The sequence below is a fragment of the Mus caroli genome, unplaced genomic scaffold (genome assembly GCF_978045245.1).
Source record: "Mus caroli unplaced genomic scaffold, Mus_caroli_1 scaffold_2, whole genome shotgun sequence".
NCBI lineage: Eukaryota > Metazoa > Chordata > Mammalia > Rodentia > Muridae > Mus > Mus caroli.
Window position 1 is genome coordinate 15,835,596 of NW_028227257.1, and position 23,508 is coordinate 15,859,103.

The 23,508-nt window shown below is 47.0% G+C and overlaps 1 protein-coding gene across 5 annotated transcripts in view; it reads right to left on the bottom strand.

Annotated features, from left to right (window-relative positions):
- Pkig (cAMP-dependent protein kinase inhibitor gamma) overlaps positions 1–23,508 on the bottom strand; it is a 71,029-nt gene that overhangs the window by 19,009 nt on the left and 28,512 nt on the right. For 3 of the 5 annotated variants that reach the window (XM_021155784.3, XM_085832495.1, XM_029474339.2), the window contains one exon: positions 5,527–5,596. The exons of 1 other annotated variant lie outside the window; for it this stretch is intronic. The gene's annotated coding sequence lies outside the window, so the exon portion shown is untranslated. Of the gene's footprint in view, positions 1–5,526; positions 5,597–15,028; positions 15,154–23,508 lie in introns of those variants that run through there. One more of the 5 variants, XM_029474340.2, reaches the window with a different exon arrangement.

A 23,508-nucleotide genomic window follows, 5' to 3' on the forward strand; every position in this document is an offset into this window, starting at 1 on the left:
CCTTCCCACTAGAGACCCTGGCTCTGCAAGTAGAGAAGAGTCTCAGTGGAGGGGTTGGGAGGTAGAAATCCCCCAAATCCTGGGATTACTAGAAAGCAGAAGAGAAAAAAGGCAGTAGATTCTGCCCTGATTGCAAGAAGATGGTGCTGAGAGGAGGTGGGAGGGGTGGGCTGTGGGGAAGAAGCCGAGTCACGAGCTCCACTTTACATGATGCCGAGGGAGCAAAGCACAGACCTTCCGAGTCTTGGGTTCTTTACCTGTAAAAACAGTCCCCGTGGAGGACTGCCGCCAAAGGAAAGAAAATGGGTGCCACTTTCTCTAAGTCCTTTACTTCTGCGGCTGTGGAGAAGCACGGGACAGGAGTGCAGGGTGAGAATCGGAAGCTTTCTCTGCCAAGAGTTCAAAGCCTGGTCTTACTACACAGTTCGGGGAGACTGAACCTCTTCAAACCCCTAATTCTTTGCCTGTGAAATGGGGATAACAACTTCCCCACATGGCTCAACTAGAACCTAAAAATAGTGAGTGGATAGTGCTTGGCTCAGATAAGACATTCAAGGCAGGAATTACTTTCACCCAAAAAGTGAAGTAAAATCCACTTTTGAATAATTGAAAAATGAAAGGCATAGAGTTGGAGTGAAATGAAATCTTGCTTGTGCCACTTTCTGTGCCACTTTTTTGTTTGTTTGTTTGTTTTGTTTTGTTTTTTTCAAGACAGGGTTTCTCTGTGCAGTCTTGACTGTCCTGGAACTCACTCTGTAGACCAGGCTGGCCTCGAACTCAGAAATCTGCCTGCCTCTGCCTCCCGAGTGCTGGGATTAAAGGCGAGCGCCACCACGCCCGGCTGCTTTCTGGCTTTTGATCATTGGCCAAATGCTGTGATTTCTAGAAGCCTAGGGTTCCCACTCCGTAAACCACAGATAATAACGTGAGTAGCTGAGTAAGATGTCAGGAAGAACATGGCCCATGATGCATTCTTATTTCTGTGCTAAAGTGTAAACCATTTTCTAGATGGCAAAACAGCTCAACAGGGTTGAATGATGGCTTCCAATGAACTGGATAGATGTTTAAACCTTTTCAGCATTATGGTGTTAAAATTCAAAAGTAAAACATACATATTTAAATTTTAAATTGCCTAAATGGTTACCACATTCAGCTAATTGTGTATCCATCACCCCACTTTTGTGAAGAGGCCTCTAAGACCTGTTCTCTTAGTGACTGGCAAGAACCCAACACTTTATTACAACAACAGTTGTCACTCTGTATATTAGCCTTGTAATTGTCATTCATTTTATAACTGCAAGTTTGCAGCCTTTGGCCAACACCATCTCATTCCTTGGCCCCTCACTCTATTTCTCTGAGTTCTTTAAATTCCACACAGAAAGGCAAGCATGTGGTACTTCTTTTCCTCTGCTTGCTTGTTTTACCCAAGATAATTATGTCTTCCATGTCCATCCTTGTTACAACCTACAGTCTATCCTTCCATTTTAAGTAATATGCATGTATATACGACACATGACACAAACTCAATCTCTCTCTCTCTCTCTCTCTCACATACACACACACACACACACACACACACACACACACACACACACACTTTTCTTTACCCGTTCATCTGTCACTGGACACTTAGCTGCTTCCACATCCTGGCTACTGTGAACCATGATGCTGTGGTGAACTTGGACTGCAGACATCTACTTAGGAGACCAACTTTATTTTCTTAGAGAAATACACGGGAGTTTCTAGATCCTGTGGTAGTTCTATTATTAATCTGGGGTGTTATTTTATTTTTGAGATAGTCTCACTATGTACCTCAGCCAAGCCTCAACCTCACAGCAACCCTCCTACCTCAGTCTCCGGAATGTTAGCATTATAGGTGTGAACCACCAAACCTGGCTACTTTTAATTTTTTGAGAACCTTTCCAGTTCTCTATAACAGCTATGCTAATTTACATGCCAACAATAAGGAACAAGCGCTCTGAGTTTCTGAGCCTTTTACAACAGTGCTCTGAACACATATGAAGCAGCTAATTCGCTTACTTTAAGTTGCATTTCTCTGATGACTGTAGGCTGACATTTGTCAGCCATTTGTATGTTATCCTAAGGAAACTAATTATTGGGTGGAGCAGCACAAACTTGTAGTTCCAGCTCTAGGGTTGTAAAGGCAAGAGCACTGTGATTAAAAGGCTAGCCTGGGCTAACATAAAGCCCTGTCTCAAGAAAGCAAAAAAGGAAAAATTTAAAAGGCCAGGTATAAGAGCCATGTGTATAGCACATGACTCGTGCCACTATTTGGAAGCAGGAGGCAGAAGATGGGTAATTAAGGTGGCCAGGCATGGTGGCACACGCCTTTAATCCCAGCACTTGGGAGGCAGAGGCAGGCGGAATTATTTTTTTTTTTTTTTTTTTTTTGGTTTTTCGAGGGCAGGCGGACTTATGAGTTCAAGGCCAGCCTGGTCTACAAAGTGAGTTCCAGGACAGCCAGGGCTATACAGAGAAACCCTGTCTCGAAAAAAAAAAAAAAAAAAAAAAGGAGGCCCTTAGCTATGGCGGGAGCGTGAAGCCAATGCAGGCTGCATACAATGCTGTTGTTTTTTCTGCTTGTTGTTTTGTTACAGAGTTATATACAAGTCTAATGTATGAGTCTAATATATTCTCCTTAAATCCTTATCTTTAGACAGCTTAGCATACAAACGGTCCTGGGCAAACAGGATTCCCACCTGAGCCCCTCTCCACGCTTTAGTGACTCCTCTCAAAGGAACTGCCCTGGTAGCCATGGCTCCTCATAAGATGAAGGGAAAGGCGCCTTCAGTGTGTATACTGGGTTAAAGCAAGCCACTGCTCTTTCTCTCACGGGAGTAATAATGCCATTTCTGCAAGCATGGCTATAAACCAAAAGAAAAATGTCCAGGGAAGAAGTAAACAGAGACACTCCCAGCTGCTAGGGAACTGACCTACGGGCAGAGAGGTGGCCTCAATGCACGTGGAGGAAGGTCTTAGGAAAACACTAACTGGACAAGCCACACCAGAGCTCAGGTCTAAAGCTCATATTAGTCACCAGTGGCCTTGCTAAGAACTTACAATTTTGGAGAGAACAAAGGAGCTGTGTCTCTGTTTCTCCATGGCCTCTGTCATGTCTGAACTGTCTACAGGAATATGTACAGAATGGCAAGTCAACTGTGGTCAGAGATGGGCTCTTCAACTTCACCTTGTATCGCCAGAGGTAAGAACTGTCACCTTTTTTAGCTCAGTTCCCTTATCTGTAATATTTGGATACTTCACAAGATTAAACTAAATGAGATTAAGACGCACTAAAGTAATTCAGGGATGGTGGTGCATACCTTTGATCCCAGGACTCAGGAGGCAGAGGCAAGCAGATCTCTGATTTTGAGGGCAGCCTGATCTACAGATTGAGTTCCAGAACAATCATGGACACACAACAAAGGATGGCTGTGTTTACCGTAGGCTTACTAGTTCTAAAAGCCTTCTGTTGTGTCATGGCCAAGCACATACCTAGTCTTCAGTCAGCATTTGTTTGCTCCTCCCTAAAAGTGACATCACGGGAGAGAAGCCCTTGACATAGGACATATAGCAGCTAGTGAAGCCCTAACATCCCTGTGAGGATTTCAACAGTACATGACATGACAAACAGGCAGGATTCTGCTGAAGCCCTAATTGGGCATGTAAAATATCCACAGAGGAAGGGGACAGGAGAGAGGGAGAGTCCATCACCCTTTAGTAGACAATAGTCGTGCTCACAGGGATGAAGGGCCTCGTGTAAGGCTACTTCAGTGCTGTACACTGAATGACCCGCCTCCTCGTTCTCTCCAAGGAGATGTTTCTCCCAGACTCTGTCACCGTTCCTCATCAGGGTCTACTAGCAGGAGGACCACAGGCCCTGAGGAGAGGTTATGATAGCAGATGGAGAGGGTAAGATAATTAACATGGCCCACTTCCCAGAAATTTCTACGTATAACTCACATGGCTCCTGGAAGATCACTCAGTGACTTTCTGCTTAGAAGCAACAGGAGAAAGCCTGGACTAACTCGCAGCCATTTGCAAGCTCCAGCCCTGACACCTGCTCTACACTACCAAGCCCATGCACACCTTGTCTCCACAGGGGCTCGCAGAGCCCTCTGGAGCCTCTGGGCCTTCCCCGTGCTGCTCCAGAAGGCCCAAGGTCTGCAGCCTGTTTGGCACACTCCTCTCCAGTCCATTCCTCACCTGCCTCTGCATCTAGTGACCAGACCCTGAAGCTTCTGAGGGCAAGGCTATGTCCGATATTTCTGCTGTGGTATCCAGTATCCACCTCACCCTTGCTGATAAGCTGAGATAAAAGGCAATCTCCTGAGTGACTCTAAGCTGAACTTCATTAGAGCTGCACTCTTCCTACAAGACCATCCTCCTCACACATCCCTGGTTGAAAGCACAACAGTCCAATGAGCTCCTCAGAAAGAGGTGAACTCACCATCAGGCTCCCTCATCCTTTCTGACCACTCTGGTGTGGCTCAGACCTGGTAGAAATGGGTCAGCTGGGCACAGGTGACCTTTGTTTCTTACTCCCTTTACAAGGACAAATTCATGGGTAGGCAGATATCTGTGGACCACATACTCCCAACCTGACAATTTGCTGTGAGTCACAGGAATTGTAGATTTAGATGAAAAGCCAGGTGTGGGAAGATGATGCTCACATCTCATCCCAACACTTGGAGGCAGAGGCCAGCCAGAGTGAAATGGTAAGGCTTGGAGAGAGAAAGAGAGGGAGTGGGAGAGGGAGGGGGTAGGGGGGAGAGAGGGGGGAGGGAGGAGGGGTTGAGGCAAGGGGAAGGGGGAAAGAGGGAGGGTTGGGTAGAGGGAGAGGAAGAGGGAGAGCGAGAACCAACAATCATGCTGGCTCTTTTAGACTACACACTGCTACACCTCTATGCCAGAACACCTGGCTATCACAAAAACTATGAGCACTGACCCTAGGCTGTGCACCACTACTAGGCAGCCCACTTACACTGTGTGCAAAGTGTGTCTCCAGACAGAAGGTGCCTGCCCCATCCCTTTTAACAGGCCCACTAGGCTGGGCCCATTTGGTAACTAGTCTTAAAACGACAATTCCCATAACATGCCCTAGTTGTTATAAATACTCCTTTATAACTGATAAATGCAGAAAAAAATTGAAGTCACACCCAATGTTGCTAATCAGCTATGTAGGACTCCCTCTGTTTGGGTACATGGCTGAAGAAACCTGCTAAGGCACCGGAAGGAAGCTGTCTTTCCAGTGCTATGAAGAAATTGCCTGGATGGGAATCAGGCCTGTGGCTCTGCAGCATGACTTTACATAACTGCTGCTAAGAGTCACCCTGCCTTTTCTTTAGGTGACTAAAATTCCCCCTCGAACTTCATTTAGAACCTATTCTATTGGCTTTCTTTTCTTCAAGCAGAGGAAAAAGAAAAAAGAAAAAAGAAAAAAAAGGAAAAGGGTGTGTAGGCAAACGTGATGAGAGGCAAAGAGGTGCGAGCCACACAGCTACCCACCTAGTTTAATTCCGTTTTCCTGCCTGCATCTCTTCAGGTTTTTCACTCTTGATTAGCCAGTGCAGAAAGTCTAAGGAACCAGAAGAAAAGAAAACAAAATTAGAGCCAGACTCCCTCTGGGCTGTAAAGGAAACTAACCTCTGGAGACTAGTTTGCAGCATCTGTTACCATGCCATGAGTACAACCTTCAAGTGGACCCAATGTCCGGGAATTGATACCACAGATAGATTCAAGCAAGGAAAAGGCACCTCGTGGAATTAACTGTCTAGATAGGGAATGGAGTTAAGTTCTTGGGGATCAGCATGCCAAGATGCTACACAGCCATTTCAAAGTATAAAATACTCCCACGGAAAGATAGGCTTTGTTGCTTAAAGAATATTGTGAAATTGCATGTATTACTTCTGCTTTTCTGCGGGGGGGACAGTCTTCCTGTGTAGTACCAACTAGCCTCACAATCTCCCCCTCAGTGCTAAGGCAGATGACAGGCGATGACCCCACACACTGCTCCCTACATATGGGACAGTAAGCTGCATTTGGTTAGGTTGTTTGGGGAAGGGGAGAATCAAAACAGAACAGGTCTTCCAATCCATTTTCCTGTTCAGGTTTTTCAGACAGGCTGCTGGCTAGCTGGATTCTTTGTGTTGGCATGCAGGTTTCTATGAACCTAGGTCAGCCAAGGCCACAAAGTGAAAAATAGAAAATAAAGTCTAAAACAGAAACCCTCGCATCCAGCCCTGGGAGTGGCTGGCTGCTGGGAACTGGCTGCTTCAAACCACTGAATTTCTGCTCACTGGGAGCTGCACCTAGCAGACGCCCTGAATTCCATAGATGTGAGAGCAGGAGGCCAGAGAAGAGAAATGTGAACACTTTTTGAACCGTTTAGCCAGAAGGAGAGGACAGAGGAAATTCGACAGTGAAGTGAAAGAGGCCGAGCACTCGCAACAGGTGCTGTAGCCTGTCAGTCCCCTGGAGGCGCCATGCTTCAAGCTTTTGCTCCATTGATAAAGATTCCAATAAAAGAGCAGTAACGCCTCCATCTCTATATATCCTAAAAGCATAGTTTGCTTTGCCTCTCACTGCATTCAATCTTTTTTCTCTGTACACTTCTTCTTCATGGCAGTGACCACCATGTAGGTCCACATCCCCAGGCCCTGAGGCACTGTGAACCATAGGCCCACATCCCCAGGCCCTGAGGCACTGCGAACCATAGGCCCACATCCCCAGGCCCTGAGGCACTGTGAACCATAGGCCCACGTCCCCAGGCCCTGAGGCACTGTGAACCATAGGCCCACGTCCCCAGGCCCTGAGGCACTGTGAACCATAGGCCCACGTCCCCAGGCCCTGAGGCACTGTGAACCATGGGCCCACGTCCCCAGGCCCTGAGGCACTGTGAACCATAGGCCCACATCCCCAGGCCCTGAGGCACTGTGAACCATAGGCCCACATCCCTAGGCCCCGGGGCACTGCGAACCATAGGCCCATATCCCCAGACCCTGAGGCACTGTGAACCATAGGCCCACATCCCCAGGCCCTGAGGCACTGTGAACCATAGGCCCACATCCCCAGGCCCTGAGGCACTGTGAACCATAGGCCCTCATCCCCAGGCCCTGAGGCACTGCGAACCATAGGCCCACGCCCCCAGGCCCTGAGGCACTGTGAACCATAGGCCCACATCCCCAGACCCCGAGGCACTGTGAACCATAGGCCCACGTCCCCAGGCCCTGAGGCACTGTGAACCATAGGCCCACGCCCCCAGGCCCTAAGGCACTGTGAACCATAGGCCCACATCCCCAGGCCCTGAGGCACTTTTTTCCTCTTTTCTTTTACATCATGCATTCATCACTTCGCCCAGTACAGATGATGAATGAATATTGGCTGACCACATGAAAATGCAACCAACATGAACTAAAGGTGTAGTGGCTTCAGTGCCTTTTAGGCTTGCCACCACTCTCTGGGGCCTCTCCCAGGACACAAGACAACAGGTTTGTTTTGTTGGGACTTATTCCTCTATCAGACTGTGTAATTAAAAGCCTTATTCCTGGGAGGCTGGCTTAGAAGTTATGTTCAGATCCTGGAGTACATACCAGCTAGCTCACAAATGCCTATATGCCTGTAACTCTAGCTCCAAGGGATCTGACCTCCATAGGCACCTACACACACACACACACAACATGCGTTATGTGTATGGTGTGTGCATGTATATATGTATAAATATGTTTGCTTTACTCTAAGTTAATTATATTTATGTTTACATTAATTTTTTTATTCATTTACTTAGCTGTGATAGGGTCTCTCTACATAGCCCTGGAAATCACAACCTACACCAGGCCTGCCTCCAAAACAGAGTTCCACCTGCCTCTGCCTTTGTGAGTGATGGGATTAAAGGTGTGTATCATGCCACGCCTGGCTTCCTTTTATTTCTTTAATCCCAAGAAAGTTTTTTTCCTTGGGGGGTGGGGTGGGGAGGGGAGGATGTTTGTTTTTAATTTCTTGTTATTTTATTACACATTTAGTTTGATATCTTCTTTGTTTGTTTTTTTTAATGTGTCCCTGTGTTCACATTTCCTGTGTGTACCTGTGTGCGTCAATGTTGTGTGAGACTGAGAGACAGAGACAGGGAGTTGATGCTGTCATCCATACAGAGTGAGAGAAAGACAGAGACAGAGAGGGGCGTTATGATGCTATTGTCCATACACTTTCTAGGTCACAATTCAAAATTTTTCAGTAACTGTATGGTTGCTGGCTACCATCTTGGCTGGTGACTTTTAAAAAATATATATCTTGGCCAGAGACAAGCAGGGTGGTGCACACCTTTAATCTCAGCACTAGGAAGGCAGAAGCAGGCAGATCTGAGTTTGGGGACAGCCTATTCTACACATCAAGTTCTGGCCAAGCCAGGGCTACACAGTAAGACTCTGTCTCAAAACAAATAAACTAGGGCTGGTGAGATGGCTCAGTGGGTAAGAGCACCCAACTGCTCTTCCGAAGGTCCAGAGTTCAAATCCCAGCAACCACATGGTGGCTCACAACCATCCGCAACGAGATCTGGCGCCCTCTTCTGGAATGTCTGAAGACAGCTACAGTGTACTTACATATAATAAATAAATAAATCTTAAAAAAAAAAAAACAAATAAACTAAAATAAATAAAAATTTAAAAGGTTGGGGGCTGGAAAGATGGCTCAATGGTTAAGAGCACTGACTGCTCTTCCAGAGGTCCTGAGTTCAAATTCCAGCAACCACATGGTGGCTTACAACCATCTATAATGAGATCTGATGCCCTCTTCTGGGGTGTTTGAAGACAGCTACAGTGTACTCACATATAATAAATAAATCTTAAAAAAAAATTTTTTTAAAGATCATAATATCCCCCTTCAAATTCCTACCACAACACCATGCAGGAGCCCTAACACCCACAGTTTTGACTAGAGGTCAAGACCAATGGAGGCGGCAGCCCCTCCCCTCTCAGATGGTAGCTCATGTCTGTCTGTCATGCAGTCCAGAACATGGACTGCAATTGGAGGAGAGGGAGCATCACAATGCACACTATAGAAACAAACCAACAGAACATCACTGATGACTTTAGACTCCAAGTCACCCATCCCTTTAGTTGGGGTCCCCAATCCAGGCCATCCCTGGGGGGTGAGGGGCCACTGCACTTTGTGAGGAAGGGTTCCTTCTAGCCCTCTGAAGAGTGGGAGACAGGAAGGTAAAGGAGCAAGTGCCTTGCGGTGGCTGCAGCTTCCAGATGCTTCCAGCACAAGCGCTGCAAAGCTGTAAGCACAGGAACTGGAGGGAGCAAGCACGTGCTAAGAGAGTGGCCGAGCTCAGAGTCTCTGCTGGATCCACTGACTTAGCACTTCACAGCCCTGCCACACATTTCTCTTACTCCACTTGGCACATGCCGCAGTAACTGTTCACTCCTTTGCTGTCTTCCCTGGATCACAGGGCTTGGGAGGTACCCCACTGTGGAGTGCTTGCCTGACATGAACTTGGCTTAAACATCAATGCTTTGTTTAAAACAAACAATACAAACAAACAAAAAACAACCAACAACAACCCAGAAATCATGTGGAATTTTGACCCAGGCCTGGTATCATACACCTCTAATTTATAGCATGACAGAGGCAGAGGAAAGATGCATGGTAAAGGCAAGCCTCAGCTATTTAGTGAGTGTGAGTCAGCCTGGACTAGATAAGACCCTGTCTCAGAAATAAAGTGGGTGGAGGATAGGACACAACAAAAGCTATGCCTATGATCCCTTGCATTAGTGCTTAGTGTTGTGGGAATGTGACGGCCAGCCCGACCTGATGGCACTGTGGTATTGCTTGCCCAGGGAGAGACCATTCTATCCCGGTCATTAATATCACTTCTTTCCATTTTCCCGGGGTGGTTTAGTTTGTATGACAATTTATACATGACTCCAGTATGGTGGCTAAGGAACTTAAGGCTGTACCGGGCACCCCTTAAGTAGTCATTGACCTTTTTTTCCTGAGATGCATGAGAGATCCTAGGGGCCTGCAGATGGTGTTGCTGCTGTGAACTAACTCCGTGCTGTGGCTTTTGTAAACCCACCGTGGCTGTGGGCAGGATGAAATGGTCTCTTTACTGCTGTACAATGGAGCTGAGAAGAACTGAGGGCCATGAAGCAATTTTCTTGCCCAGCTGTGGATTCCAATGAGCAGGAGGTAAGTGTGGTGCCCACCATTATGAACCCTTCCTTTAGCATGCTTTGGCTCTAAGGCTGCCATCCTGCTGGCAATAAGAATAAATTCAGTTCATCTAAATTTGAATTGAGTCTAAGTTTTGGTCTTTGCCAGTGGATTCAAACTCCACAACAGCAGGGGAGCCCTGAGCACAAATTTACCAAATGGTAGGGGCTGCATCTATGAAGTACACAGAGCTGACCTAGAGCCTGGGACATAAGTGTGCATGAGCCACCAGACACTTTGGGACTCTGAAGGTCCTTATCCTGTCCAAAGAGCCAAATGGAAGCTGTCATTTCTTCGAACATCGACAAAGCTCTTAACACTGGGAAATGTTGGCTTCACAGAGTGCTAAGTTCTACTGTGCACTTCAGAGCTGAGTGCAGCGCTCGGAGAAACCATGCCTTTTAGAGGAAGCCAGGCCAGTGTTGAAGCATTTCCAGGCGATGGTGAGCACAGCTGGGGGCCATGAGTAATAACTGTTTCCAAGCGTTCCCACCTCTGTCTCTGTAGGAATCACTTCTGGCGCCTCTCCCTCAGCTGAGGAGACTGAGGGTGCTCAGCAGCCTCTCCCTGCAGCTGCCAGGCCAGGGCCCTCGGCTCCCCCAGGAGAGAAGCACCCCTTCTCTCTGCCTCCGTGCTGATGGCGAACTTCAAGTTGAACACTTGGTGTCCGGGTGACAGAAAGCAGCCCTGAAGCCTGGTTTGTAGAGCCAAGAGGCATTCCTGAGGTCCTCACAGACACACTGCCCTGTGAGTGCACACACCAGCACTCTCCCTCCTGTGGTACAGCAGCAGTCCAGAGCATGCAGTTTGGTTTTACTTTGTTGTTTTGTTGTCTTGTTGCTGGTGGTGGTGGTAGTGGTGGTTGTGGTGGTGGTGGTGGTGAGTGTGCACGCATGCACACCCTGCGTGTCAGTTCTCTCCTTCCTCATTATTCTGAGACCTGAACTCAGATGGGCAGGCATGTGCAGCAAGCTCTTTTATCCTCTAAGCCACCTTGTTGGCCTTGTGTTTTTTCGTTTTGTTTTGGTTTTTGTTTAGTTTTTTTGAGACAGAGTTTCTCTGTGTAGCCCTGGCTATCCTGGAACTCACACTGTAGACCAGGCTGGCCTCGAACTCAGAAATCCGCCTGCCTCTGCCTCCCAAGTGTTGTGTTTTGTTTTTATCTTGTTGTTTATTTGTTTGTTTGGGCAACAGGGTTTCACAGCCCAGGTTGGCCTGGAACTCATTCTATATAGGCTTGAGGTTCAGGATAGCCTGAAACTCATGGCTATCCTCCTGCCTTAGCATCAAGTGCTAGGACTACAGGTGTGAATTGCCATGGCCAGCTGAGTTTGGTACTAATATATAGGTGCTAATTTACTGTATTTCATCTACCCCCACAACACCCTGTGGGATTGATCTGAGTGTGGTCCCAGCTTTGCCCACCTCTATTCCTAAGATGCTGTAAACTCGCCTCCAGGGTGGCACACGTCAAGAAAGCCTTGTAATGGCACTATGGTAGCACAAACAAGAAACTAAAGCCACCCTTACCTTGCATATGAAGAAGACATGCCACCTCTTTCCACCCCAGTTTCCATGCAGGGACCGGGCAGCCCAAACCCCACCCTTTCAGAGCAGCATGGCCTCACTACCACCTTAGAAAGAAGGATGGCCTCTGTCCAGAGTCACCAATGCTTGGGACCAGGCTGGGGGTGAGGCACAGAAAAATATCTAGGCCTCCCACTGTCCTTGCTACAGGGTAGCTACAGGTTCACCTTACACAGCCACTGGGGAAGTCTGCAGCTTTAAGATATGCCAAGGGCCTCTGAGAACTCTCCCTCTAACCCTGACCTTACTTCAAAGAGTTTCCAAACAATACATCCTCCTGAGGATTAGGGGCTCTGGTGGCCTTAAAGACAAAGACTTAACAAGACCTGGAACACAGCTGACTTTGGCTTTTGTCTCCATCCTAGCTGTGGACGTCCCTTTTCTGTGCAGCTGCAGTGGTGGCCAGGACACTAGGTTAAGAGAAAAAGGGCACATAGGCAAGTACAAGGGCACTTCCCCCTTTCTCCGCTCATCTCTCCTGACAAACTAAAAACTAGAGTGGTAGGTTTAAGCTGAAGTGGAATTGTTCAGGCTGGAGAAACAGCTCGGCAGTTAAGAGCTCGGTCTCCTCCTCCATAGGACCAGATTCGATTCCCAGTGCCCACATCAGCTAATTACTCAGAAACACCTCTAACTCTGGTCCCAGGGGATCCTATCAACGCCCTCTGGTCTCTAAGGGTATGTGGGGCTCAGAGTCATACAGGCACACACACACAGTTGCATTAGTAAAAGTAAATTTAAATGAAAACAGAATTATCTCCTTCACCTATGTGTCAGACTTTCTACAGATTGCAGATCACAGCGAAAGGCTAATGGAGACACAGGAATTGAAGTTAGCCAATAAGTACGTACAAGGAGCTCAGCTGACTTACGGAAGGAGTTCAAAAGAATATGGAAATATTTACCCTCTGCAAAGATGGGCAGGGGATTCACAGTAACCATCTACTAAGGTAAAGGGTTGACCACTGACAGGGTGTTGACTAACAGTCATTTTTTCTAAGCCCCTCTTAAATACAAATGCTTGTAGACACCAACTTTTCCCCTCTTTCAGGCACACCAAATCTGTAGAAAACCGTAAAAATTCACAAGCAGCTTAATACTGCCTGTGTGTGTGTGTGTGTGTGTGTGTGTGTGTATGCATGTTCATGTGTAGGAGGGACATTCACCTGTATCCGTCTGCCTGTATCTCTGTGTGCATGAGTGTGGAAGCCAGAAGCCAGCCTCAAGGACCTCCTCTATCCCACTCTTCTTCTTCAAGGCAGGGTCTTTCATTAACCCTGGAGTTAAGTGGGCTAAGCTGTTTGTTGGTGAGCTCTTGAGAGCAGTCTGTCTCCATGCCCCAAACTCTGGCATTACAAATGCACTTACCATTACACCCAACTTTCATATAAGCTAGGATCTGAATTCAGGTCTTTGTGCTTTTAAACAAGCAAGCACGTCATCCACTGAGCCATGCCTCTTGCCCAGTGTCCTCTTGATTTTCCCACCTGGCTAGTTTTTAGCCATGTTGAAATACTAAAAGCCTAGGGCACTTTGCCCAAAGGTTGTAACGGTCAGCCTCAAAGAAAAGAAGTATCCACAAGTTCATCTGCTCTTGTTCCCTCATTTCAGTACAAATAAGAAAACTCAGAGGCCAGCACTTGGGAGGCAGAGGCAGGCGGATTTCTGAGTTGGAGGCCAGCCTGGTCTACAAAGTGAGTTCCAGGACAACCAGGGCTACATAGAGAAACCCTGTCTCAAAAAAACAAAAAAAAAAAAAGAAAAAAAGAAAACTCAGGTCCAAGTGTATGAGATGCTGCCCAAGGCCACATACTTTCCTTGGGTGACTTTTCTACATGGTGGATTTATTTTTTTGTGATGCTGGAGACAGAAACCAGAAAGGCCATGTATATGGTGGCAAGTGCTCCAGCTGGGCTCCACCTATTCCATCTCTGCTTTTTGCCTTCCAAGGCTGGAATATTTCCCTCCTAGCTATAAATTCTCAAATATATTTAACCTGCTTGGCTCAAACCTATCTGTATCTCAAGTTTCAGGGGATTCTGCACCCATTTCTGCCTCTGCAGGACCAGGCATGAAAGGTTCAGACAGATCTCTAGCACATATACACAGGCAAAACATTTATACACATAAACTATATAATATATAATTTAAAATATATTAAGTATATTCAACCTAACTGCGGAGTGGGCCACAGCATGCCATAAACCAACTCTAGCACCAACTCTAAACCAATTCTGAGGACCTCAGCTGAGATCCACCAAAGGGACCTAGAGGGGACAAGTGCCCCCCACCCCCTGCACAGGGACCAAGAGGGAGCAAGCCCCCATCACCCCCTGCACAGGGACCTAGAGGGAACAAGCCCCCACCCCCCCCACCCCTGCTCAGAGTGGCTGGCTTGTTGAAAGTCCTGAAAACAGGCTCCAAGAGCAAGAAAGCCTAAGCGCTTACATATCTGTTTACTCTCTAGACACAAAGTTTTAAAAGGAAGCAAGGAAAAGACCACAAAGCCAAGGCTAAACATCACTCCTTCGGAGCCTAGAGTTCTCCACACAATTGCTACAATATCTGGAAGGTAACTTCACAACCTAAGCAAACTGGCATTTAACATATTACCAGCACTTGAGAGGTGGAGGCAGGAAGATAGGGAGTTTTTTTTTTTTTTTTTTTGGGTTTTTCGAGACAGGGTTTCTCTGTGTAGCTCTGGCTGTCCTGGCACTCACTTTGTAGACCAGGCTGGCCTTGAACTCAGAAATCCGCCTGCCTCTGCCTCCCGAGTGCTGGGACTAAAGGCGTGCGCCACCACGCCCGGCTATAGGGAGTTTTAATATACTAATTTTATATATGTGAGACAAGTCTTTCTAGAATTTGCAAAACGTTTTTAATTGGAATTTTAAAAACCCTCTGTAATCAGATAACCATTACAATTTTACGGACCGCAATTTCTAAGGTTTGACTTGGCTTTTTAGCCTGTATGTGGGCAAGCGGGTGCTCTGAAGGCTGGAGAGACTACTGAAGCTATGAAACTATGTGGAGAAAATCTCCAGTGGGGATGGAGCCAGCCTGTGAGAATGAGGCTCACATTCTGCAGCCTTGGACAGCTGCAGGGAAGGCTATAATGTCGGAAGCAATCGTTCATGCATCAGAAGATAGAAACAGACCTTTGTGGGCAGCAGGCTGGGGTGAAAGAAGGCAAGACAGTACTCACAGGAGCCAAGTCTCCAAGGCCAGGGATCCTAGGTCAGATGGGAAGGTAGAACAAGAAGCCAGGACTCAGAAGGGCAGTGCAGGCTGGGGCAGCCAGCTCGCTCCTGCCCTTTCTCTCTCCCTGTGTCTCCTAAATGAAAAGCACTTCGAGGTTTTAGTGGGTGTTTCCCAGTCTCTGGCCAAGTAAGTCTCCATTTGTTGTAATCCAATTCCCGGTCTGATGATGTCAACCACTCAACCCACTTGCTCAGTTTCCACCTCTCTGTCCACAGGAGAGATCCATTTCCTTTGGACAATGAGCCAGAGGGCTGTAACTGCATCCCAGGCCCGTCACATTTGTCAAACATCCTTCCTTCAATTTTCAATGCTGCGGCCTCAGTGACAAAAGGCTTCCTATGTAGTCGGTCAGTGGCCAGGACTCCCCACATAAATCTGCCTCTTAGTCCTTGGGAGGACGGTGGCTGCCTGCGTGTGGCTGTGCTTCCATTCATTTCTTTGGGGTATGATGTGCTAACCAGGCAGAAGCCTTCTCTGTGTCTCTCCATCTCTGCCCTCTGCTCAGTCCTCCAAACTGTTTCATCACTCTAGCTTCCTAGGAGTGTGCTGGGCACAGTACGTGCATGTGCCCTTTGTTCTTATGAATATACACAGGAAAGGCTGGGACACAACACTGCTCTGTTGCCTGGAGAACTGGCTTCAGGTCTTGGGCCCTGCTTTAAGCAAGTCACAGGTCTTTGGTTTCATCAGTAAAATGGTAACATGGGTGTCTTTCCTGCCTGAAATTCCACTGGAAACCAGTGTGTGCAGAGCTTCTTATCAAATGAATCTTGGAGCATTCTATTCCATGCTAACAGCCACATGCCTGAGCAGGAAGAAACCCTGGCCCAAGATGCCTGGCCTTGTGGACTCCCGGGGTCCCCTTTATAGGGGAACTAAAACATTTCTCTGTGAGAAAACCCAAAAGAATTTAGTGAAGGAGTCCCAGAGGGCATGAAATACAACAAAAACTACTAGATAAGATAAACAGTAAGAGAATTTAACTGTCCTTAGGGACAAACCCAGCAACCGCTAGGCTAGATAACAAGAATGTTGCATGTGCAGTGTGCTCCACCAAGGAAGATGTGGCAAACCTCTCTCTCTTGCCTGTGAGAAGCAGGGAGACCTAGGCAGGGACTGTGAGCACCACGAAGAGTCAGGGACAGAATCTGGGTCCGACATGACACATAACCCCACTCCCCAGACCCCAGTCTCCACCTCTTAGTTTTCCTATCTTAAATGAGATGCTAGTGGCTTCATTTTAGAATTATGAGAAGTGACACTCAAAAAGGGACAGAGACAGCAGTCAGTACAGACCAAGTATGCTAGCTCATGGACAGATGTTGGTTCTCATTGTGGTACATCATCTATTTTGATTCTCACAACACCCCTAGGAGAATTATTATTACTCTCTTTCCTCAGTAGGAAAATAAAACAGATGTTATATGATTAGCTTAAAGTTACACAGCTTGAAAACAAAAGGGCGTGGTGGCGCACTCCTTTAATCCTAGCACTCAGGACGCAGAGGCAGGCGGATTTCTGAGTTGGAGGCCAGCCTGGTCTACAAAGTGAGTTCCAGGACAGCCAGGGCTACACAGAGAAACCCTGTCTTGGGGAAAAAAAAAAAAAAAAAGGGTCAGAACTAGAAAGAAACTGAAGCTCTTAACTCCTAAGTCAGAATGAGCATCACACATGTGCCAATGCTATTCTTATAGCACACCCGACCCAGATGATAACGGAAGCACTTACCACGTGAGAGGGAGGGCCTACTGACATTGTGACCAAAATATCAGGTGGTTTTAACTGCCTCTCCCCAAAGGGGCAGAGCAGACCTGCGTATAGCTACTTCCATGGGGATGGAAGTTAGGGCTGGAACTCTGCTGGTCACAGCTCTTTATGGTAGATGGGGGAGGCTGTGGCCCTTTGTAACTTAACAGGAATTTTAATTAGTTCTCAGAAAACGCTGATGTTTATCAGGACTCAAGCAAACAAGCTCTTCTTGGGAGTGTATTTGCCAACCAGAAGGCTTTGGACAAGTTGGTGAACTGTGGTGGAATAAAAACCTCCAGCTTGAGAGGAGGGGAGAGATGTGAGGTCTGCGGGCCCTGCCTTCCTGCTACTGTGGATAACCTACAGCAATCCGTCTGTGCCTTGGCTGTCCAATGGAGGATGAGATCATAACTTCCCCCAATAAGTTCTTTGTGTGTACTGTATGTGAGTACATGCTTGTGTGGGTGTGTATGTAAAAATGTACACTCGTATGTGGAGACCAGAGATGCATGCCGGGTGCCTTCCTCAATCGCTTTCCACCTTATTTCTTTTTAGATTTATTTATTTTATTTCATGTATATAAGTGCTTTGCCTACATGCATATGTGTGTTCTTTGTGTGTTGGTGGTACCTACATGCATATGTCAGATGAGGACTTTGGATCCCCTGGAACTGGAGTTTACAGTTGGCTGTGAGCCACAGTGAGGGTTCTGAGAACCTAACCTGAGTTCTCTGTAAGAGCAGCAACCTGAGTTCTCTGTAAGAGCAGCAAGTGTTCTGACCACCGAGCGATCTCTTCCGCCCTCCACATTAGTTTCTGAGGTAGGGGCTCTCACTGAAGCTGGAGCTCACTGATTTGGCTAGGGAACAGATGCATGCAGCCATGCCTCACTCCTATGTGGGTGCTAGGGTCCTCATGCCGTCATGGCAGGCATCGTACTGACTGAGGTATCTCCTAGACCCTTCTAGGTTTTTGTGAGGATTAAGTGACTGACACATACTGTAAGTACAAAAATATTTGCCACAACAACAACAATAACGCCCAATGTCTTAATAGTAAAGACACAATTTTCTAATTCTGACTGTTTCGTGGTTCTCTGCCCTGGTGCTGAGTGAGAGGAATTGGGAGGAAGGCACTGGACTTCTCCAGAATGTCAGACTGAGTCCTGCACAAAGGTCTTCTGAGAGCTGCTGGGGGATGGGAGGAGTGCTCTGTCTAGAGGGGCTGGAGACTGACCCATTGTTTAGCTGTGCCTTTACCCCACAAGCACAAGGGGCATCAGGAAATAAGGCTGCTTTGTAAGAAAGTTCACTTTACTGACACTACCCTCTGGCTTGGAACAAAAGTAATGGGAGCTCATTCACAAAACATCAATTTCTTCAGCATGCTGCCCCTGGCACTTGCCTTGTGGATCTGTGGCAGAGTGCATGAAGAGAGCATGCTGCCACCACCAACCTACAGGCATGGCACATGTCTCACAGCTGACAACAGTAGACACACATGTAAACCAGGATCACGCACAGCCAAGCCTCACACACATGTCATCTCACATCATCTGAGTGATGATCAAATGGTCAGACAGGGGCTCTCATGAGTACTCAGTAGGACAAGCATGCTGATGGGGGCAGAGGGGGGCGGGTGAGCTTCTCAAAAGCCCAGGAAGGAAGCCACCCAGGCTATGCTCTGGCTCAGGGATGGATCTCCAGGGCCAGGCCTGATGCTCTCACACCTCATGCCATTGCCTCTGAAGGGCCTCTCCGCAGACACGTGAGGATGGAGGGGAGGAAAGCGGTGCAGACTGAGGGGCTCACACAGTCCTTCACAATGAAGCTGCCCTTGACCCTGCCCTTTCAGCATCCCCAGTGCCACCTTAGGCTCTTCTCTGAGCGGCTTTTATTCCCAGGCGAGCACTAGGATCCAGGCTAGGGTCTTAAGGAAAAGATCTGTTTCTGAGAAATATTTTGTATGGATTATGAGACACCTAGTAGCATAAGAAAACTCATAAACAAAAACATTTGTCGGATGTTTATCATATGCAGGTGACAGTCTATATTTCTGTATCCATTAGCTCCCCAATCTCCACAGAGCTCCTGCGAGGCAGACTCTTCCTCCTCTTACACAGGCCAACTGGGCCATCTGTTCAGCTAGCAATACACTGGTGTTTCTTTTCTCTTTGTTTGGCACTTGAGGACTGTCTGTATGTCTGTCTGGGTGTGTATGTGTGTTGAGGGCTGGTGGTGGTGGTGGTGGTATGTGTGAGAGGTTCTCCTAATGTTTTTAGACTGGGTCTCATTCTGTAACCTTGGCTAGCCTAAACTTGTGGCAACCCTCCTGCCTCAGGCTTCCAAATGTTGTGATTATCGGCATGCGCCACCACAGCTGACCACAGTTATCTCTTAGCAGGAATGTATACATGAATAGATTCTGGCTATCACTATTCACTTTCTTGATGCACAGAGCTGCTGTAAACTGCATGCTGTTTTGTTTGTTTTGAGACAGAATCTCACTAGCTCTGGCTGTCCGTGAATTTACTGAGAATTCAGGCCTTAAATACACAGAGACAGCCTGACAGTGCTGGGATTAATCGTGTGCTAGACTACACCCAGTTGTGCATGCTTATTTAAAAAAAGAAAAACTGCATCTTGTACAGCCTGTGCCCTATCAAAGGCAGGCTGCAGATTACAGCTTACTTGTTCTTTGTGCCACAAAGCTACAAAGGCAATACCTTTTTTCTAGACAACAGAAAAACATACCGAGATTTACAGCTGCAATGAGAGCTTCTTGCCATTATATTTTCAATTATAACAACTGCTTATTTAAAAAATGGTAATCTATAGAAGAACAGGGAAAAAAAGGCAAGAAAACCATCGGCCTAGCATGCAGCCCTAACCAGAGAGCCTCCTAGTGTACAGCGTACAGATCTCAAAATCAGGTTTGGAATCAGAAATTTGAATCATTTGGGAAGCAGTGCAGTCAACCCCACAAGAGTCACAAAGACACCTTCAGAAGATCTACTTGAATTCTGTACACAGGCCATGCTAGCCCTTGACTTTCCAAGGATCAATCTTCTCCCTGTGGCTAGTAGGACACATGCCACCACCCCTGCTTTTTAAATGACTTCTGGACATTTGAACCCAGGTCCTCACAGTTGGAGAGCAAGCACTTTACTAAGCCACCTGGTAGTATCCTTGCAGAAGGCAGAAGGTTCTCCTGAGGCTGCACAACCTACAGGTTTAACAGGATGCAGGTTGACTACTTTGGGTCTTACTTGCCACTGCCACTCTGATGGCCCTGCCCTCTGGTTCTGATTACTCAGATCCCACATGAAATGCCACTTTCTTGAGGAGGCCTTGTTTGGAGTCACATTAGCTCCATGCTCTTAGCTCAGTCCACTTTTTTTTTTTAATTGGATATTTTCTTTATTTACATTTCAAATGTTTTCCGGTTTCCTCCCTCCTAAAAACCTCCTATCCCATCCTCCCTCCCCCTGCTTCTAAGAGGGTGTTCTGACACCCACCCACCCACTCCCACCTCCCTGCCCTCGATTCCCCTACACTGGGGCATCTATCGAGCCTTCATAGAACCAAGGACCTCTCCTTCTATTGATGCCTGACAAGGCCATCCTCTGCTACATATGCAGCTGGAGCCATATGTACTCCTTGGTTGATGGCTTACTCCCTGGGAGGTCTGGGGAGTCTTGTTGGTTGATACTGTTGTTCTTCCTATTGGGTTACAAACCCCTTCAGCTCCTTCAGTCCTTTCTCTAACCCCACTATTGGTGACTCTGCACTCAGTCCATTGGTTGGCTGCAAGCATCTGCCTCTGTATTTGTAAGGTTCTGGCAGGGTCTCTCAGGAGACAGCCATATCAGGCTCCTTTCAGCATGCACTTCTTGGCATCCACAATAGTGTCTGGGTTAGCTCATTCCTCTTAGCAGATACCTGCTATGTTCTCCTACCAGAGTGGAAAGGCCAAAACATCTCTGATATAGCCATTCCAAGTGCCTCAAACTACTCTCACTAAACACACACACACACACACACAAAGGAAAAGACAATGGAGAGGGAGACACAAGGCAAAAGGGATCTTGATTTTAGAACAATCCCAGAAGTTCAACATGCCACTGATTAGGAATTTCAGGAAAGAAAGGGCAAAAAAGGAGAAGATAGGAAAGTATCCTTAAAAAATTGAGGCCGGGCGTGGTGGCGCACACCTTTAATCCCAGCACTTGGGAGGCAGAGGCAGGCGGATTTCTGAGTTCGAGGCCAGCCTGGTCTACAAAGTGAGTTCCAGGACAGCCAGGGCTATACAGAGAGACCCTGTCTCAAAAAAACCAAAAAAAAAAAAAAAAAAAAAAAATTGAGAAGATTCGAGAGATGGAGGAAGACAGTCTTCAAGCTCAAGAAGAGAATAGAGTGCATGGTTGACAGCCACTTAATCTTGCCCAGATCTGAAATCCCAACACTTGGGAAGGTGAGGCAGAAGGATGTTGAGTTCAAGGACAACCTGGGCTATACAGTGAAGCGTTTTTGTTAAAGAGTAATATAGAAATAGATGGTCTTGTTTAACTCTGACTAGAAAAGTGAATATGTAAGTGAAGTGGAGATCTTTGTTAATTATAAGGGCTGTTAATTATTGCATTTGAGATACTAAACATAAAAAAACTGGGTGTTGTTTGTGGGGTTGTGGGGTTATTTGGTGTGTGGTAGCTCAGTGGTAGAAGGCTTGCCTAGCTGCTGTGAGGCCCTGGCTTTAATCCAGGCATCATAAATAAACAAACAGGCCATGCATGGTAGAACATAGTTGCGATCTAAGCACTATGATAAAGGCAGGAGGATCAGAAATTTAAGTCAGCCAGGCAGTGGTGGCACACGCCTTTAATTCTAGTACTTGGGAGGCAGAGGCAGGTGGATTTGTGAGTTCGAGGCCAGCCTGGTCTACAGAGTGAGTTCCAGGACAGCCAGGGCTACACAGAGAAGCCCTGTCTTCAAAAACCAAAAACAAACAAAACAAAAAACAAAAAACAAAAAAAAAAAAAAAAGAAAGAAAGAAAAGAAATGTATGTCAGTCTTTAGCTATATAGCGAGTTTGGGCCCAGCCTACACTATAGGAGACTACAGAAAATTAAAAGGCCAGTGATACTAACATAAATAGTTGACTCAGAGTGAGAGGACACAGGAGAACGAGGCCATTCTGGCCTCATATTTTGTTTTGTTTTTTAAGTTGGTCTTGGCCAGGCACAATGGCACAAAGGTTTAATCTGAGCAATTTGGAGCGCAAGGCCAGCTCACAACAAGTTCTAGGCTAGCCAAGGCTACATAATGAGCCTCTGTTTCAAAAGCAACAACTCACCCATTCCCTCAGTTGTGTCTTACCTGTACTTTAAATTTTTACCTTTTACTATCAGTTATACATCAGCTTTCATTTCAGCTGGTCCTTGTGTTAACGTCACCATCTCTACGCCCAATGTAACTGCAAGGTTGGAGCCCTCAATCACCTAAGGGTCAGTGATGAACCCGCTGCTGTCCCTGACAGCTCACTGTGTGCATTCTTAGTCCTAACTGTCCCGACAATCCCCGGGACCCAGCCATCCTCTCCTTCACATTCTGCTACTTGGGTAGAAACCAGAAAGTAATTTCATGTAAATTTTCTCATCATATCAATGAAAATGGAGGGGGGGGGGCACGACTATCCTCATTTGAAAAATGAAGAGTAAAAAGGTAAGTAATGTATTTGCTCAAATATTCAGATTCCTGACCCCTATCTATCGCTCTTTCTACCTGACCTTCTCATCTGCCACAAGCCTTCAGGGCATTTGACTGGCAGCCATGGTAAATGAATCCCGCTGAAGAGAGATAAGAGCAGGCAGAGACTAAGGAGAGACCCCACCACAAAGGAAGCAGAGTAGTCAGCCATGGAATGTCCTCGGTTGCTCCGTCAGCATTCTGTATGAGCCTTGAAGGGGCTCTGGAAATGCCAGCAGCCAGAACCTGACCCAGCTCAGACAGCTGGTACAGAGAGCTCAGAGCTCTTCTCATAACTGATGCCACTTTTGTTGGTTCCAAAAGAAACATGCATGCCTCTGCTCTGAAAGACACCACCTGCGCCTCCCAAATCTGCCTTAGTCCAGCCATGTGGTCCAGGGCTTTTAAATTCTGCCAATAATCTTGACTAGGGCTGGTCTAGAGCAGTGGGGTAGGGTGACACAGCCTCACAACAGGAGGGGCCAGAGCTAAGTCCCATGAGTGGAGGTAAATGGGCAAACACCTGATCCAGTCACTTAAAGCTCACAGAAGCTGGAGACTCCACCAGCAGACAGGGCAGGATTTGGGTGCCAAGCACCGAGATGCAGACTGCTCCCAGCCTGTTCTGGCATGTGAATAATAGCCAAACAGCAGCTAGGGGAAGAGGCTGTTTACTTGAGTTCAAACTATTTATAGCGTCAGCAATCTGCACATATTTGGATGACAAATCTCTGGGTTTCAAGTGAGCCGAGCTTTGCTCCTGGACAATTTCAACAAACACATTCCCTCCCCACGCCACCCCCGGGTCCCCCAACACGTGTTGCCCTCAGGATGTCTAACTTGAGTTGCCGAGCTTCTAAAGATTATAAAAAGAAATCACATTTCAAGAGCATGTGACTTTTAATTCATCTATCTATGGGTTTGAAATACA